General features: G+C 51.4%; 2 non-coding genes across 2 annotated transcripts; both read left to right on the top strand.

Annotated features, from left to right (window-relative positions):
* Nucleotides 1-4,013: 4,013 nt before the first annotated feature.
* Nucleotides 4,014-4,086, top strand: Trnar-ucg (transfer RNA arginine (anticodon UCG)). The gene has a single exon. It is a non-coding gene; the product is annotated as a tRNA-Arg (tRNA).
* Nucleotides 4,087-4,537: 451 nt separating this feature from the next.
* Trnak-cuu (transfer RNA lysine (anticodon CUU)) lies at nucleotides 4,538-4,610 on the top strand. Its single transcript has one exon. It is a non-coding gene; the product is annotated as a tRNA-Lys (tRNA).
* The last annotated feature ends 10,417 nt before the right edge of the window (nucleotides 4,611-15,027 follow it).

Genomic DNA, 15,027 nt, shown 5'->3' with positions numbered 1-15,027 from the left:
GACCAGTAGGAGGAGATCATCTGCGTAGGCTATCACCTCCAGCACTTCGTCACTTTGTTGTAATGTATCTAGTAAGGGTTCCATGTGGATGTCCCAGAACAGCGGACCCAGTACGCAACCCTGGGGACATCCCTTGGTGATAGTTTTCCTTTTGTGCTAGCAGATGATAGCCAGACCTCCCGATCTTCGCAATAGCTCCTCAGACAGCCATATAGCGGCCCTGGACACTCCTTCTCCCTTAAGCAGGAGAAGAGCGAAGGCCACCACAGGTAGTCGAAGGCGCCACTTATATCCACCATGATGCCAACAACGTACTTGTACGGGGTAGAGCCGCAGACCTCGGCCGCCAGGGCGATTGCATCAGATGCCGATCGTCCAGGCCTGAAGCCAAACTGCCTGTTGCTCATTCCGCACAGCACTCGGTGTGCCGCCAGTCTATCAGCCAGAAGTCTCTCTAGAATCTTCCCAAGCAGATCAAGCAGGCAGATAGGTCTATAAGATTTAGTTTCTGCTGGGTCTTTGTCAGCCCCTTTCTTTATAATTACCACATTTGCCCTCTTCCATATTCGAGGGAACTTTTTCTGCCTGAGGCATTCGTTATATAAATGAGTTAGAGGGGCGACTATCTGGGGGGCCAGGAATTGCACCACTTCCGCCACAATACCGTCTGGCCCAGGAGCTTTTCCTCTCTTCAGGGAATTTATATGGGCAGCTACCTCTTCTTCTGAGAATGGGTAGACTGCCATATCATTTTCGTACGCATTGTTGTTATTCTCCCGCAGCTGCCGTTGTTCATCTGTCTCATCCGCTGTATCATCAGGCAACAGGGAGTGGAGAAGGACCTCAGCAGTTTCCTGCCAAGACCCCGTCATCCGGTCCCCATGCCTGACGGTTGAAAGCTCCATCGGAGAACGGATCTTTTCCCGGACAAGCCTGTAGGGAACTCCCCATGGGTCTAATGCTAGTTGGTTCAGAACAAAGTGTTCCCAACTCTTTGTTCTAACTTCCCGTAGCTGTTTTTGGAAGTTATCTTTGGCTTCCCGGTAAAGCTGCAGCCATCTTTGTCTTTCTTGCCAGACGACACTGCGCTGGTAGTGCCTCCTGAGCTTTCTGACCGACCGGCGCATCTCCTCTAGTTCAGCAGACCATGGTGATGGAGAAGCCGCCATGGCCCTCCTCCTAGTAGGTACGGCTGCTTTGACTGCTCGAGTTATTACTGAGACCAGTTCTTCGGCTCTGTTGTCAACGTCAAGGTCTCTGTGGTCGTCACCTTCTGATATCGGAGGAATGTCGCACTCCCCAGCAAGTCTCTCCCAGTCGGCTCTATTGTAATTGTATTGTATTTCCCACCCCATGGCCCAGCGGCTCTCGCCATCTCCTATGTTGAGAGTAATGAGATTGTGGTCACTTGTAGTGGCATTCTCAACTACTTTCCATTGCTGTATTAGGTATGCTGCGTTTGGCGTAGCCAGGGTCACGTCGATGTTTGTGCCTTGGCCCCCTCCCGCCGCATAGGTCGGAGGGTTGCCTGGCTTGTTAGCCACTACAAGCTGCAAGGCCACGATGGCTTCTTCTGCCTTCTCTCCATTGGGATCCCTGGTGCCGCTGTACCATAAGGGGGATTTGGCATTCATATCGGCAGTCACAAATGTTTTCCGCCCCCGCAACGCCGTGATAGCTGTGGTGAGATGAGCTAGGTGTCTTTCAATATCATCACCATATTGGAAGTATGTGTTGATCATAATAATAGCTCCTGCTGGAGATTGCAGCTCCACGACGTTGCAGTGGCTGGTTGTGAACTGCGTTAGAACTGTAGCCCTTATCAGTTTGTTAGTAATAATAATTGCCGCTTTTGTGTCTTCACCTCTGCAGACGACTTGCCAGGTCGCAGCTGTGAAAGCTATCTTCCCGTTTAGGGAGTACGGCTCCTGCAGGCAGACCACATCCAGTCTCCTCTCCTCCACTTCCCTTCGCAACTCCTGCATGACAAGTCTGCTGTTATGGGTGTTGAGTTGGCCAATGGTGATTTCCGTCATGTAGTTGTCTATGGAGTGTATGTGTGAATTCTGTCATGAGGCCATGTTTTGTTCCAGTCAAATGTGATACGTCCATTTGCCAGAACTGCTTGTCGATAAATTTCATTCAGGTCGAATTTTTCTCCACGTCTGTCAAAGACTTTCTTTAGTAGGTCATGCAGGGCTCCGAAGTCAGTGGGGAGATTCACTGACTTGAGTTGAATTCTGTCCACAGCCTCCATTACCGAGAAGGTGACTCTCTGTCCATATTCATGTCCCACCCGAACCACATGTCTCAAGGCAGTGGTCAGGGTAGTCGGTTGCTCCAGCCTCGCCAGTTGCATGGTGAGTTCAAGGTTTGGATAGACTCTGACTGGATCGACAGGTGGCAGTCTCACTACAGGATCTTTTGTTGCATCTGGTTCACTTGAACTAGTTATTTTATTTTCTTGAACTGGTTGTTTTGTTGTTATATTTAATTCTGCTGAGACTGCCACCGTCTCTGGTACAGGATGCCGTTGCCGTAGGTCTTTAGTCGGCCTTGTTTCCCTGCTTGGGGAGGAGGGGAGCGTGACTGCCAGAGGCCTCGTTTGTGTCCCTCTATCCGTAGTGGTAGAGTCGGTTTGAGTGCTTTTATCTACGGTTCTGGTTGTGGTGCCCATGTGCAACCTCAAGAAAAGCTTGAAAGCACTCGCCCTCATGGCATCCCTCCTCCTTTTGCTAGGGGATTTCCTTTTGGGCATCCTGTTGGCTTTGGTTTGATCAGCCATAGTCTATTCTTGAAATAAGCCTTTGTTCCAGAAGTCTGTAGGTGGGGCAGCTACGTCCCGTGGTACCACAGGGCTTTTTACCCCGTCTCTTGCAGGGGATACAAACCGCCGCAGCCCTACAGTCCTTCCTGACGTGGCCATCCTCGCCACATTTCGAGCAGGCCGACCCCCTGGTACAGTGCCTCAAAACGTGGTCGAGATCTCCACAATTGTGGCAACGCGGTACGACCAGAAAGTCGCGTGTATTAATGGCGTGAAAGCCGACATATAGTCTGCCCATTGCTGTAATTCTTTTCCACATGTGAGCGGAGACCTCGGCAACGTGATGGACCACATCACGGTCCCGAGGCCCGGTTTTGAATCTCAAATTGAAGTTTGCTTTAAATTCTTCTTCTGTCATATCATCAAAATTCTGAGCCTTTATAGATTTTTGCAGTTCTTCATTCGTCATGACTGTTGGTACATCATACAAGATGACCAATGGGTATCTTTTCCTCGGTGGCTCGCATTTGACAACCGAGTTTAGTTTTGCATTATTTAACAGTTTCTCTTTGTCTTCTTCTGAAGCTACTTCAACAATAACAGAGTTTCTGCTGGGTTTTACCTTATTTATTTTAATTTTGTCTTTTGCTGGATTGATAGTTGTCGTAAGCAATTCCTGGATTCTTTTTACGCTAGTGTCCTGACCAGGCAGGGTCCTTAGGAATACCGTTGTGTCAGATCTTTTAGTAACTTTTGCAATGGTATCCTTTGTAGTCTGCGGTTTTGGTGGCGCTTGTGCGACCACCGCCGCCCAGGTCTTTCCGGGTTGTTTCCTTAGTCTCTCATTTTCTTTTGTAAGTTCTTCTACTCGGTCCTCAAGCTTAGATAAAGCATTTGCCAAAGCGGGACGACATAAGGTGGGACGAGGCAGTCTGAATTACATTTTATAGATGTATTTCTCACAAATATCTGAGCCTCTCGCGGTCGTCGCCGCCGCCGCTTCTGCAGAAGTAGCAAATGGCCATCGTAGCAAATGCGGCGAGGGACACCCTGCCATAGATTCCGAATGGGCAAAGTGTGTGGTCTTGTTTTCCTGTATATGTTTGGTCGGTCTCGTAAGAGATTGAATGTAATGAATGGGTGGGAAAGAGTAAGGGGCAGCGGCTGTGTGGAACGAAAACACAATTCCTCAGGGGGTGTGAGCGTTTGCAAATGAGTCGTATATAAGTTACACTTGGTCGTCAGTGACCGTGTGGCCTAATGGATAAGGCGTCGGACTTCGGATCCGAAGATTGCAGGTTCGAATTCTGTTACGGTCGTGTTTTTCCAGTTCTGAAAAAGAAACATACCGTTTTAATGTAGCAATTGAGCAGTACGAAACCGTCTGAATGTTGCTGTTGACCATTTTGTGCTTGGAGATGGTCTTGAACCTGAAACACACACAACAAGGCCGGTGTTAACTAGCGAAATGGTCGGCAGAGTGCCCTCACCGCGATTTTTGACTGGCACTTGCACATCTAAACAACGTCGGAAAGTAACTCGTTCGGCTTTTGAGTCACATCAAGTGTGTGTGTTAATTTTGACGCCGCTAGCTCTGCAGATTGTCATGCAATTCCTTTACCTCTCAGAAAAGATTATGAAATAAAAGTGAAGTACGTGACGAGTGTGACGTTAGGAAAAGATTAGGAAGCATGGAGAGATTCTGTATGGGACCACTCAACCCAAACGAATACTGTGTGATCTGCTGCAAAGCAGATATGCAACGAGGCAGCACGGCTAGCTCAGTCGGTAGAGCATGAGACTCTTATTCACAGGGCCGTGGTTTCGAGCCCTACGCTGGGCGGAACGGAATTTTCTTCCGCTGCAGATGTAAATTACCGATTTTGTGATTAACGTGTTGTAATGGAAATAGCAACTTTAAAATTTGCCTACGTCTCCATCAGTCGCAAGAAAACTGTATTTGAAGTGAAGGTGATTTTGTAGACATGTGTGAAAGTCATGTTCTGAAGTGCAAGTGGTTTTGGTTGGAGAGAACACGGCTACGTGTCAGATGTGTAGCCAAGCAGTAATGGGTCGCCATAGCTGCAAATATTAGTCGAAAATATGAAGTGTTGTCAGCTGAAGTCTGATGATTCAGACGACCGTACGGACGAAGTACGCAAAAGTGCCGCTAGGCGGCGCCTGTTTCGCTCTGTGGTAGAGCATTGGTCTAGTAAACCAGGGGTCGTGAGTTCCATCCTCACAGGAGGAAGACGAATCTTGGAAATCAGTTGCGCGTCGTGGCCGTATAGAAAGCAGTATCTGTGATGAGGAACAATTAGCGACAGGAGTATTATTAAGAATTACTCTCAGATGTGATTAAGGCGAATGGCGCAGATAAAGCATTTGCCAAAGCGTTACGGCATACACCGTTCTTCGGCGTAACTCGAGAGGGTTGCGCCCTTCGATATTATTGTCGTTAATTTCGAAGTGCTAGTAGTTTCAGTGATCGCTGCAGCTGCCGTTGTCCCGAGCCTTTGCCGCCGTTGGTCCCAGCCGCCGCTGCCGCCGCCGCCGGTTCCCACCGCCGCCGCCGCCGCCGCCGCCGCCGCCGCCGCCGCCGCCGCCGGTCTCCCGCCGACGCCGGTTGCCGCCATCGTATTCGGTTCCTGCCGCCGCCGCCGCCGCCGCCGCCGCCGGTCTCCCGCCGACGTCGCCGCCGGTTGCCGCCACCGTATCCGGTTCCTGCCGCTGCTGCTGTTGCCGACCGCCGCTGCCGCCGCCGCCGCCGCCGCCGCCGCTCCCTGCCCGTCTTTCTTTCTGTCGTCTCTGCTTACGTCTTACCCTTCCTCTTCGTCAGTCTCTTGTCCTTGTCCTTTGACTGTTCCCTGTTATTTTTCCTCTTTTCCCCTCTCCCACTTATCCTCTCACCATGACAACCCCCACAACTACCGCCACTACCACTGCAATCGTGTACACGTCCCCCTCACTTGCTGCCACCACCATCACGTGGTGTGCTCATTCACCGCCTCCCCCATATATTCCCCCCCTCCTCACTCTTCCCACCCCCGCTCCTTTTGTTGCTCCCTCCCCTGTTCCTACCCCCCATGCCTCACGTGACCCATTCCCTCCCCTCCCACATGTGACTCATGCCACCCCCGCCAGGGTTGTTGCCCGTCGGGCCACCACCCACGCCACACCATCATCATCGTCATCACCATCACCATCACCATCACCATCACCATCGCCCTCGCCATCGCCAGTGCCAACCACTGCCACTGCATCTTCTGTGGCGCCAGCTCCAGCCCCAGCGCCAGCACCAGCACCACCACCAGTGCCTGCACCGCCGGTGGGACCTGCCGTCTCCCGCCATCTCCCGGTCGTCCCCATCCCCCACACCTCTTCCCGTCCCTCTCCCGCTGTGAAACGTCCCAGCGGCACCCCAGCCTCTTCTGCTCCCAAGAAGTCGCAGACTCTCCCCCCTCCAACCCCCCAGGATGCCATGGATACCACCTCACCTTCCCTATCTACTCCCTCCTCTACCTCCCCCTCCTACAGGTACCTCCTTTTTCACCCTGATCCCTCTCTCCTGGAGGCCCGCAATCTTACCCTTCTCCTCCGCCAGCACTTCCCCGGAGCCCCGATCTCCCTTCTCACCCCCCGTCGGGACTCCGTCCTCATCACATCCCCCAGCCCCACCCTCCACTCCGACATCCTCTCCCGCATTCCCCTCACCCGGTTTGGTCCCCATGCCTCCCTTGCCCCTGCCCCTCCCCCTCCTCATCCCGACAACCCCAGCCGCCCAGTCGCCCACCGACCCTCACTGCCGTGATCACTCGGCTTAGCCCGATGATCACGGAGGAGGAGGTGTTGGCGGAGCTGAAGGCCCATCCCTATCTAGAGGTTCGAGCTGTCCGCCGGATTCACAATCCAGCCGGCCCCACCCGCCTCATGCGGGTGTTCTCCGAGCATGCTCCCTCCATAGACCTCCTCCTCAAGGAGGGTGCCCTCCTTTTCAACCGCCGTTATAAGGTCGACCCCTCCCGCTCCCCTCCACAGTCCATCCGCTGCCAGAGGTGCTTGCGCTATAATGCACATCCTACATCTGAGTGCCGCGAGGCCCCCGTCTGCCCGCACTGCAAAGAAGCGCACTTCCTCCGGCAGTGCCCCAACCTTCAGTTCCCCCCCCTCCTGTAACACCTGTAACCTCCAACACCCAACCTACTCCCAAAAGTGCAAGGCCCGACCCCCTCCCTCCGCTCCTGAACTCACTGTCCCTGTCCGCCCCTTGGATGCCCCCACCCCTCCCGGCAATTCCCTCCGTACCCCCCCCACAGCTGAGGACATCATCCGCTTTGTAACCGTTGTCCTTCAGAACATCCACCCCTTTCAGCGCCCCCACACCCTCCAGCAGGTATCCCTTGCCGCCCGTTCCGTCTTCCAGCTCAACACTTACGCCACCTACTCCCATAACCAGGCCCATTTTACCTTCTCCCGTCTCGACACCCTCGTCTAAATTCCCACTATGGCGCGACAGCAACGTATCCTGTTTAACAACATCCGTTCCCTTCCTGTCAACAAGAATCTCCTTATGCATACCCTCACCACCCACCGCGTGGATGCCTTCCTCCTAAACGAAACATTTCTCCAGCCCCACCATACTGTCCATACCTCGCCCTACCTCCTTCACCGCTCTGACAACCCCCTCCCGATAGCGCGTGGCGGAGTTGCCATTGGCCACCATCGCCAGATCCCTGTTCGGCTCCAACCCCTCCTTCCCAACCCCACGGAACACCTGATCCTTAGTCTATTCTTCCCCGGCCTCACCGTTACCTGCGCCACCATCTATGTCCGCCCCTCTGCCCCTATTCCTTTTGACTTCCTTTCCCACATCGACCGTACCTTCTCCTCCTACGTGATTGCCGCCGATCTCAATATCCATAGTCGCTCCGCCACCCAGTTACGGCGGTGGCATCGGTTCCTCGCCACCATCCAAGGAGATGTCCTTCCTCTTCCCCAACACACCCGCCCTGAATCCAATACCACACCCGATGTCGTCCTAGCCTCCCCCAATCTCCTTGGCCGCATAGCGGTGGACGTCCTCGACCCTATTGGCAGTGACCATCTCCCTGTCCTTCTTACCATATCAGACGGTCGTCGCCCCCGTCCCGATCCTCGCCTTGACCCTCCCCCCAAGTATGTCCATGATTACTCCCGTGCCGACTGGAATGCATACCGGGATACCCTTACTACCTGGGTCGATAGCCACCCCCTCACCTACCACCGCCCACATGACATAACCCATGCCGCATCCTTTCTCCAGCAGACCTTGTCTGAGGCCGTGGAGGCCCACATCCCTACCGTCGCCATCCACCCGCACCGTCCCACTTTACCCCCACAGGCCGTCCTCCTCCTTCGAGAATCCCGTCGTCTCTACCGTGCCTTCCTCCACACGCGTGACCGGGACATACTACAACGCCACCGGCAACTCCAGAGACACATCCGGAACTTGCTCGCGGCTAAGAAACGCCGGGACTGGCGACAGACATGCACCCGTCTTAATGCTACCCTACCTATTAACTCGTCCAAATACTGGTCAGCCTTCCGCCGCCTTACTGGATCAAAACCCCCCCCTTACTATCCTCTCCTTCATAATGACAATCCCTTTCCTGACAACCTTAGTAAGACCAACCATTTTGCCTCCTACCTCACCGATGTCTTTACCATCCCTGACGATCCCCAGTTCGATTATTCCCTCTTCCCCGATGTCCGCGATCGAACTGACACCTCTATCCCTCCACTAGCTCCTGGCTTCCAGTACTTGGACAACATTAGACACACTGAACTCAATACCCCTATAACTACTCAAGACATCATCGATATACTCCGCACCAAACGCAACACTGCTCCTGGTCACGACCGTGTTACTTACCGTCACCTCCGTGAAGCTCCCGCCCCCTTCCTCTCCACCCTGGCCAGGCTGTACAATGTGGTCTTGTCCACCGGCTTCTACCCCGACCTGTGGAAAACCTCCCGGATCCTGATGTTCCTCAAACCCGATAAACCACCTTCCGCTGTCTCCTCCTACCGTCCTATAAGCCTTACCTCGGTCTTCAGCAAGGTCCTGGAATCCATTCTAACCCGCCGCATCCACCAGCATCTCCACCGGCACCGCTTCCTTCCCTCCACCCAATGTGGCTTTCGACCATCCTTCTCTGCCGATGACCTTCTCCTTCACCTCACTCACCTCCTCTCCGAACAACTCAACTCCCGTCGCTCCGCCATATTCCTCTCCCTTGACCTTGAACGCGCCTATGACTGTGTGTGGCATTCTGGTCTCCTCTTCAAGCTCCAAACCTTTGCTCTTCCTATTAACTACGTCCGTCTGATCGCCTCCTTCATTTCCCACCGCCCTTCCTATGTCACTATCCACAACACTGATTCCTACACCTTCTACCCCTCTGCCGGTGTGCCCCAAGGTTCCGTCCTTTCCCCTCTTCTTTACCTTCTTTATACGGCGGACATGCCTCCACCTGCACCCCCCCTTCACCTTCTCCAGTACGCCGATGACACCGCCTTCCTTGCCCTTGCCCCCACCCTGCAACGCTCCCAACACCTTCTCCAATCCCATCTTGACCGGTTCACCTCTTGGTGTAACCAGTGGTTGCTCAAGGTCAATCCTTCCAAGACCCAGGCAATCATCGTAGGCAAAACCACCCCTTCCTTCCGTCTCCTTGATTTCTATCTTACCATTTATGGCCGTCCTATTAACCTCACACCCACCCTCAAGTACCTTGGCGTCACCCTTGACCGTCGCCTCTCCTGGACCCCTCATCTCCGGACAATCCAAGCCAAGGCACGCTCCCGACTCCACCTCCTGAAGCTCCTTTCTGGCCGCACATGGGGTCTGGACCCCTCCACCGTCCTCCACACCTATAAATCTCTCATCCGCCCTATCCTCTGTTATGCCCATCCCGCCTGGATCTCTGCCCCGCCTACCTTTTACAAATCCTTTCAAATCCTTGAACGGCATGCACTCCGCCTCGCCTATCGCATCCGCCTCCCTTCCCCCACGCGGCTCCTCTATGACCTCATCCCCTTCCCACACCTCCTTCTCTTCCTCCAACGGATACGGATCCTCTACACCTCCCGCAAGCTTGATCCTCCCCACCCGCTTGTCTCTTCCATCCTCTCTCACCCCAACCCACTGCCGCGCCTGTACTCCTGTATCCCACCTGCTCTCCACCTTCACACTCTCCACACCCTCTCCCAAGGTGGCTTCCGCCGACTCCCCCTCCCGGATGATGCCCTCCTCCCCTCCATCTACCCCTCCTACCAACTTTGAGCCTTGCCTTCCCCTCTCCTCTCATTTTCCTGTGGGCACCCTCTCTCCCTTCTCTCCCTCCCTCTCTCCCTCCTTTCATCCTTACCTCCCCTCCCCCTCTCCCTGGGCTTCCACCCCCCTTTTTTCGTTTTCTCCCCTCCTCCTCCCTCCTTCCCTCCCCCTGTTTTTTCCCTTGGCAGGCCCCCAGCTTTTCGGTGTGGACAGTGCCCCTGCAAGCGCCGAAGCCCATCTCCGCAGTGTCCGTGTCTTTCGTCCCGTCTGTGCCTCGAGTGTTTCTTCGTTTTCTGCTCCACCGTCCACCTGTGCTAGTGTTCTCTGTTCCGTGCTGTGCTGCCCGTCTTTTTAAAACTGAAACAGTGCTGCGTCGGTGAACGACTTCATTTCTTTTTATTCTCTGTTGTCTTCTGATTTTTGTCCTCCATGTCTGTGTTTTGAGATTATGTCTTCCTGTTTTTATCTCTTGTATGTTTCTTGTGGCCGAAGAGCGGCATATTAGGCCGCTGCCGGCCTACCTTTGTAGGTATAAAATGACAATAAAGGAAAAAAAAAAAAAAAAAGTTACGGCATAAGATGGGACGAGGCAGTCTGAATTACATTTTATAGATGTATTTCTCACAAATCTCAGAGCCTCTCGCGGTCGTCGTCGTCGTCGTCGTCGTCGTCGTCGCCGCCGCCGCCGCCGCTTCTGCAGAAGCAGCAAATGGCTATCGTAGCAAATGCGGCGAGGGACACCCTGCCATCGATTAGGAATGCGCAAAGTGTGTGGTCTTGTTTTCCTGACTATGTTTTGTCGGTCTCGTAAGAGGTTGAATGTAACGAGTGGGTGGGAAAGAGTAAGGGGCAGCGGCTGTGTGGAACGAAAACACAATTCCTCAGGGGGTGTGAGCGTTTCGAGATGAGTCGTATATAAGTTATACTTGGTCGTCAGTGACCGTGTGGCCTAATGGACAGTTGCGCTTGAGACGCGACAGCGATCGGACGTGCTGTGTATTCGATCCGCCGTTACCCTCGGGTTGTGAATATTTACCTTCTGTGTGTGACGTTTCTTTGTCTTCTGTTTTTCGTTGTTTCTTTGCCTTAGTGTTTGTTTTGTGTCTTGCGTTGTATTGCGGCTTTTGCCGCATTAATTAATTTTATGGCTTCCCGGTTGTTTCCGCGGAAGTGTACTCTCAGTTTTCAGTTTAACAAGGCCACCAGGAATGTCCAACCGACATCGTTGGAAATTCGCGAATGGATTGTGGACACGATTGGCATTACATCGGACCAGGTACATACGGCGTATTTTGATACAGAATTATACTGCTATTTTGTGAAATTGTTGAACCCGGTTTTGCTGGATAAGATATTACTTAAACATGGTGAGCAAGTGTCGTTCCGTCATAGGGATGGTTCTGTTAGCAGTGTTACTGTCTCAAATGCTGAAATTACGTATACCACAGTCGGGTTTATAATTTACCCCCTGAAGTTGACAACAGCTATCTTAAGGAAGCTTTGCTTGGTTATGGTACTTTTCGGTCAATTCGAAATGAACGTTGGTCTGCACAACATAAGCTGCAATGTTATAATGGTGTCAGATCAGTTGAAATGCATATTAAGTCTAATATACCGTCCCATCTGATTGTATGTGGTTATCGTGTACATCTTACTTATGAGGGGCAGCTTGGTACATGTTTCCTATGTAATGAACATGGTCATGTTCGAGCTAACTGCCCTAAGCGGGTATTTGTGCTTAAAAATGGTCTAGCACATCGCCGCAAATTAATGGTTGCCGATCTTGTGCCAGCAGGTTCCTCCACTGTTTCGTATCTGCCTCCTGCAGTAGCTTCTTCACAACAGGTGTCACCCTCCCCTGATGCAGGTTTTCCTCCGCTACCCACTCGCCCAGACGTATCGGCTGCTCCTATACCGATTCCGTCTGTTTCCAACAACAAACGCCGTCGTGCTAGTGATACCGGTAGCACTGATGACGAAGCTGCTGTTTCGCAGCCGGTTTGCGAATCTCATGAGAGAATTCCAGAATCTCCCATGCCTGTTTCGGAATCTGTTCCCGCTGTGTCTCCTGCTTTGCCTGATGACGTCAAACTTGCTGCCATGCCGTCGGCGCAAGAGCCACAACATTCGGTCGAGGTGTTGTTGATATCCCCACCGCCACAGGCATCACAACATGTTGACGACACTTCGGTGGAGACGGCTGTTTGTCGGAACACCGCTCCTAAAACTGCGCGCTCCGCATCAGCAGACTCCAAACCTATCTTACCACCTCCTACACTTCCAATACCTACACATTCTGAAACCGGTGCCGATGTTCCTGATGCAGTTTTCCCCTTGATGGCTCCTCCTTCTGACTCCTCTCGCCCTGCTAATCCTTCGGACGCTTTGGTTGACGTGCCTGATCTCGAACCCCCCACTCCGCCTGCTCTTGAATCTGGTGTGCATCAGATACGTCGTCGCGTGAAAGTGCCCCCCAATCTCCACGCGGTGCGGAAGAAACATAAGCATGCGAAGGACGACTCTGATTCCGTTGATTCTGGACAATCACCCTCTGCCATGTCTGATGTTGATGATATGGATGTAGTTGCTTCTAGTGTGGTGTAGTTTGGGTTCATTTCCCATTTTTTGGTTGATGTTGCAGGCGTGCACGTTCATTACCTTAAATATAAATGGCATTCAATCTGCTCTGAAGTTAGCGTCTCTGCAGCAGTTTATTTATGACTCTGCAGCTGATATTGTTTTCCTGCAGGAAGTCTCAGTTGCACACCTGTTTGTTCCTGTTTTTCGCACTATTATAAATTTTGCACCTGAGTTTTCTGCAGGTACTGCTTTCCTAATTCGTGACGGTATCCCCGTTACCGAAATTGAGCTTTTAGACTCGGGACGGGGCATTGGTTGTCGGTTATTTGACACGACCTTGGTTAACATTTACGCCCCCTCTGGTTCTAGCAAGCGGCAGGAAAGGTCTCGTTTTTATAAAGAGGATCTGATTTACCTTTCACGAAAAAATCCTGCGACCTTGATATTGGGGGGCGATTTTAATTGTGTGTTACAAGCTAAAGACCAATCCCCTCATTTTAATTATTGTTTCGAGCTACATTCTCTTGTATGTCAATTACGACTACGCGATGCGTGGGAGGTTAAACACCCCACCTTAGTTAAATTTACATTTTTTACTGCTACCTCAAGTAGTCGACTTGACCGATTGTATTTTTCTGATCCCCTTAGTGTTTCTGTTTTAGATGTAGATGTAATTCCAGCCAGTTTTACGGATCATTGTGCCCTTGCTGTTATAATTAATTTGGAGCGTCAACCTCTTAAACTTTATAGGCCGCTGTGGAAATTACATGTCTCCTTGCTCGATGACCCTGACATCGAACCTCTAATACAGACGGCGTGGGACATTTGTTTACGTTCTCTGCGATACTATCCGTCTAAGCTTCACTGGTGGATCCACTGTGTGAAGCCAAAACTACGTCGCACTTTAATGTCCTACAGTTATAATAGAGCGCGAGATCAGAAACTGACTTTTGAGTATTACTATTCGGTGCTTCGCGAACTTTATGATAATTCTACAATGACATGTGCCCACCTTTCTGAGATTCGGAAAATTAAGGCCAAGCTTCTTAGTATTAAGCGGCTTCAGATGGAAGGATTGAAGATTAAATCTAAACCACCGTCCACGTTAGCACATGAAATGACTTCTATGTACCATCTGTTTCGTCACCACAAGAACCGTCGACGTGTATTGATTGACGGCCTTATGGCAGCTGATGGTCGCCTGCTTACCTTACAGAATCAAATAACCCATGACATTACCTGCTACTATGAGACGTTATATACTGCGGCTGATTCTGATCCGATTGATGTTGACGAGATTTTAACTGCTATCCCATCAGTTTTAACAGAGGACCATAATGCGAAATTTTTAGCTCCTTTTACTGCAGAAGAAATTTCAGCTTTCATTGCTTGTTCAGCATCTCACAAATCTCCTGGTCCTGATGGCCTACCTAAGGAGTTTTTTGTTCGCTTTTGGCCTATTATAGGGCCTGTTTTTACGGATATTGTGAATGAAATCTTGAATTTTGGCACAATTCCAGCCGATTTCAAGTGAGGTACGGTTGTCCTGATACCTAAATCTGCTGGTTTGAAGACAGCTAGTGACTTTCGTCCTTTAACCCTTTTAAATTTTGACTATAAGACGGCCGCTAGGGCTGTTAATGCACGTCTATCCCTTTTGCTTACACCTGTGATACCTCCTTGTCAAAGCTGCTTTCCAGGGCGCTCCATATTGACGTCTCTGGCGGGGTATCGTGATGTCGTGTCGATTGTCGCTGTCACCAATATTTCCTGTGCGCTTTTATTTGTTGATTTTAGTAAGGCTTTTGATCGTGTGTCCCATTCATTTTTAGAGCTTCTGCTGCGCCGGCTCGGTTTTAATGAACAGGCGCTGCTGGTACTTAAGAATATGACGACTGGCATTTCTGCTAAGATTGACATTAATGGCCAGCTAACAAAGGTCATTGATATTCAACGTGGCTTCCCGCAAGGTAGTCCTTTATCCATGACCCTTTATGCTCTCTCCCTTCAACCACTCCTCACACGTCTCAACTCGACACTTCGTGGTCTTACGATCTCTGGGGTTACCCAGACGGCAACAGCTTATGCTGATGATTTGGTTGTTTTGCTTCGTTCCACCACAGAAGTGCCGCAGTTGAAAATGGAAGTCGATAAATTTTCTGCGGCCTCAGGTTCTCGTATCAATCCCCGTAAAAGCAAGCTCCTGAATTTGCGGGGCTTTGAACGTGTGGTTGTTCCGTGGGTTACAGCTGTTGAACACCATACACATTTAGGTATCTATTTTGAACGTTGTCCTCTTCGGATGGCTGCAAAAAATTGGCAAGTGGCCATTTCCAAGCTGCAAGGTGTTTTATTAGAACACTCA

This window comes from Schistocerca gregaria, unplaced genomic scaffold (assembly GCF_023897955.1).
Source record: "Schistocerca gregaria isolate iqSchGreg1 unplaced genomic scaffold, iqSchGreg1.2 ptg000180l, whole genome shotgun sequence".
Classification (NCBI taxonomy): Eukaryota; Metazoa; Arthropoda; class Insecta; order Orthoptera; family Acrididae; genus Schistocerca; species Schistocerca gregaria.
This window is presented reverse-complemented; position numbering and strand designations above follow the sequence as displayed.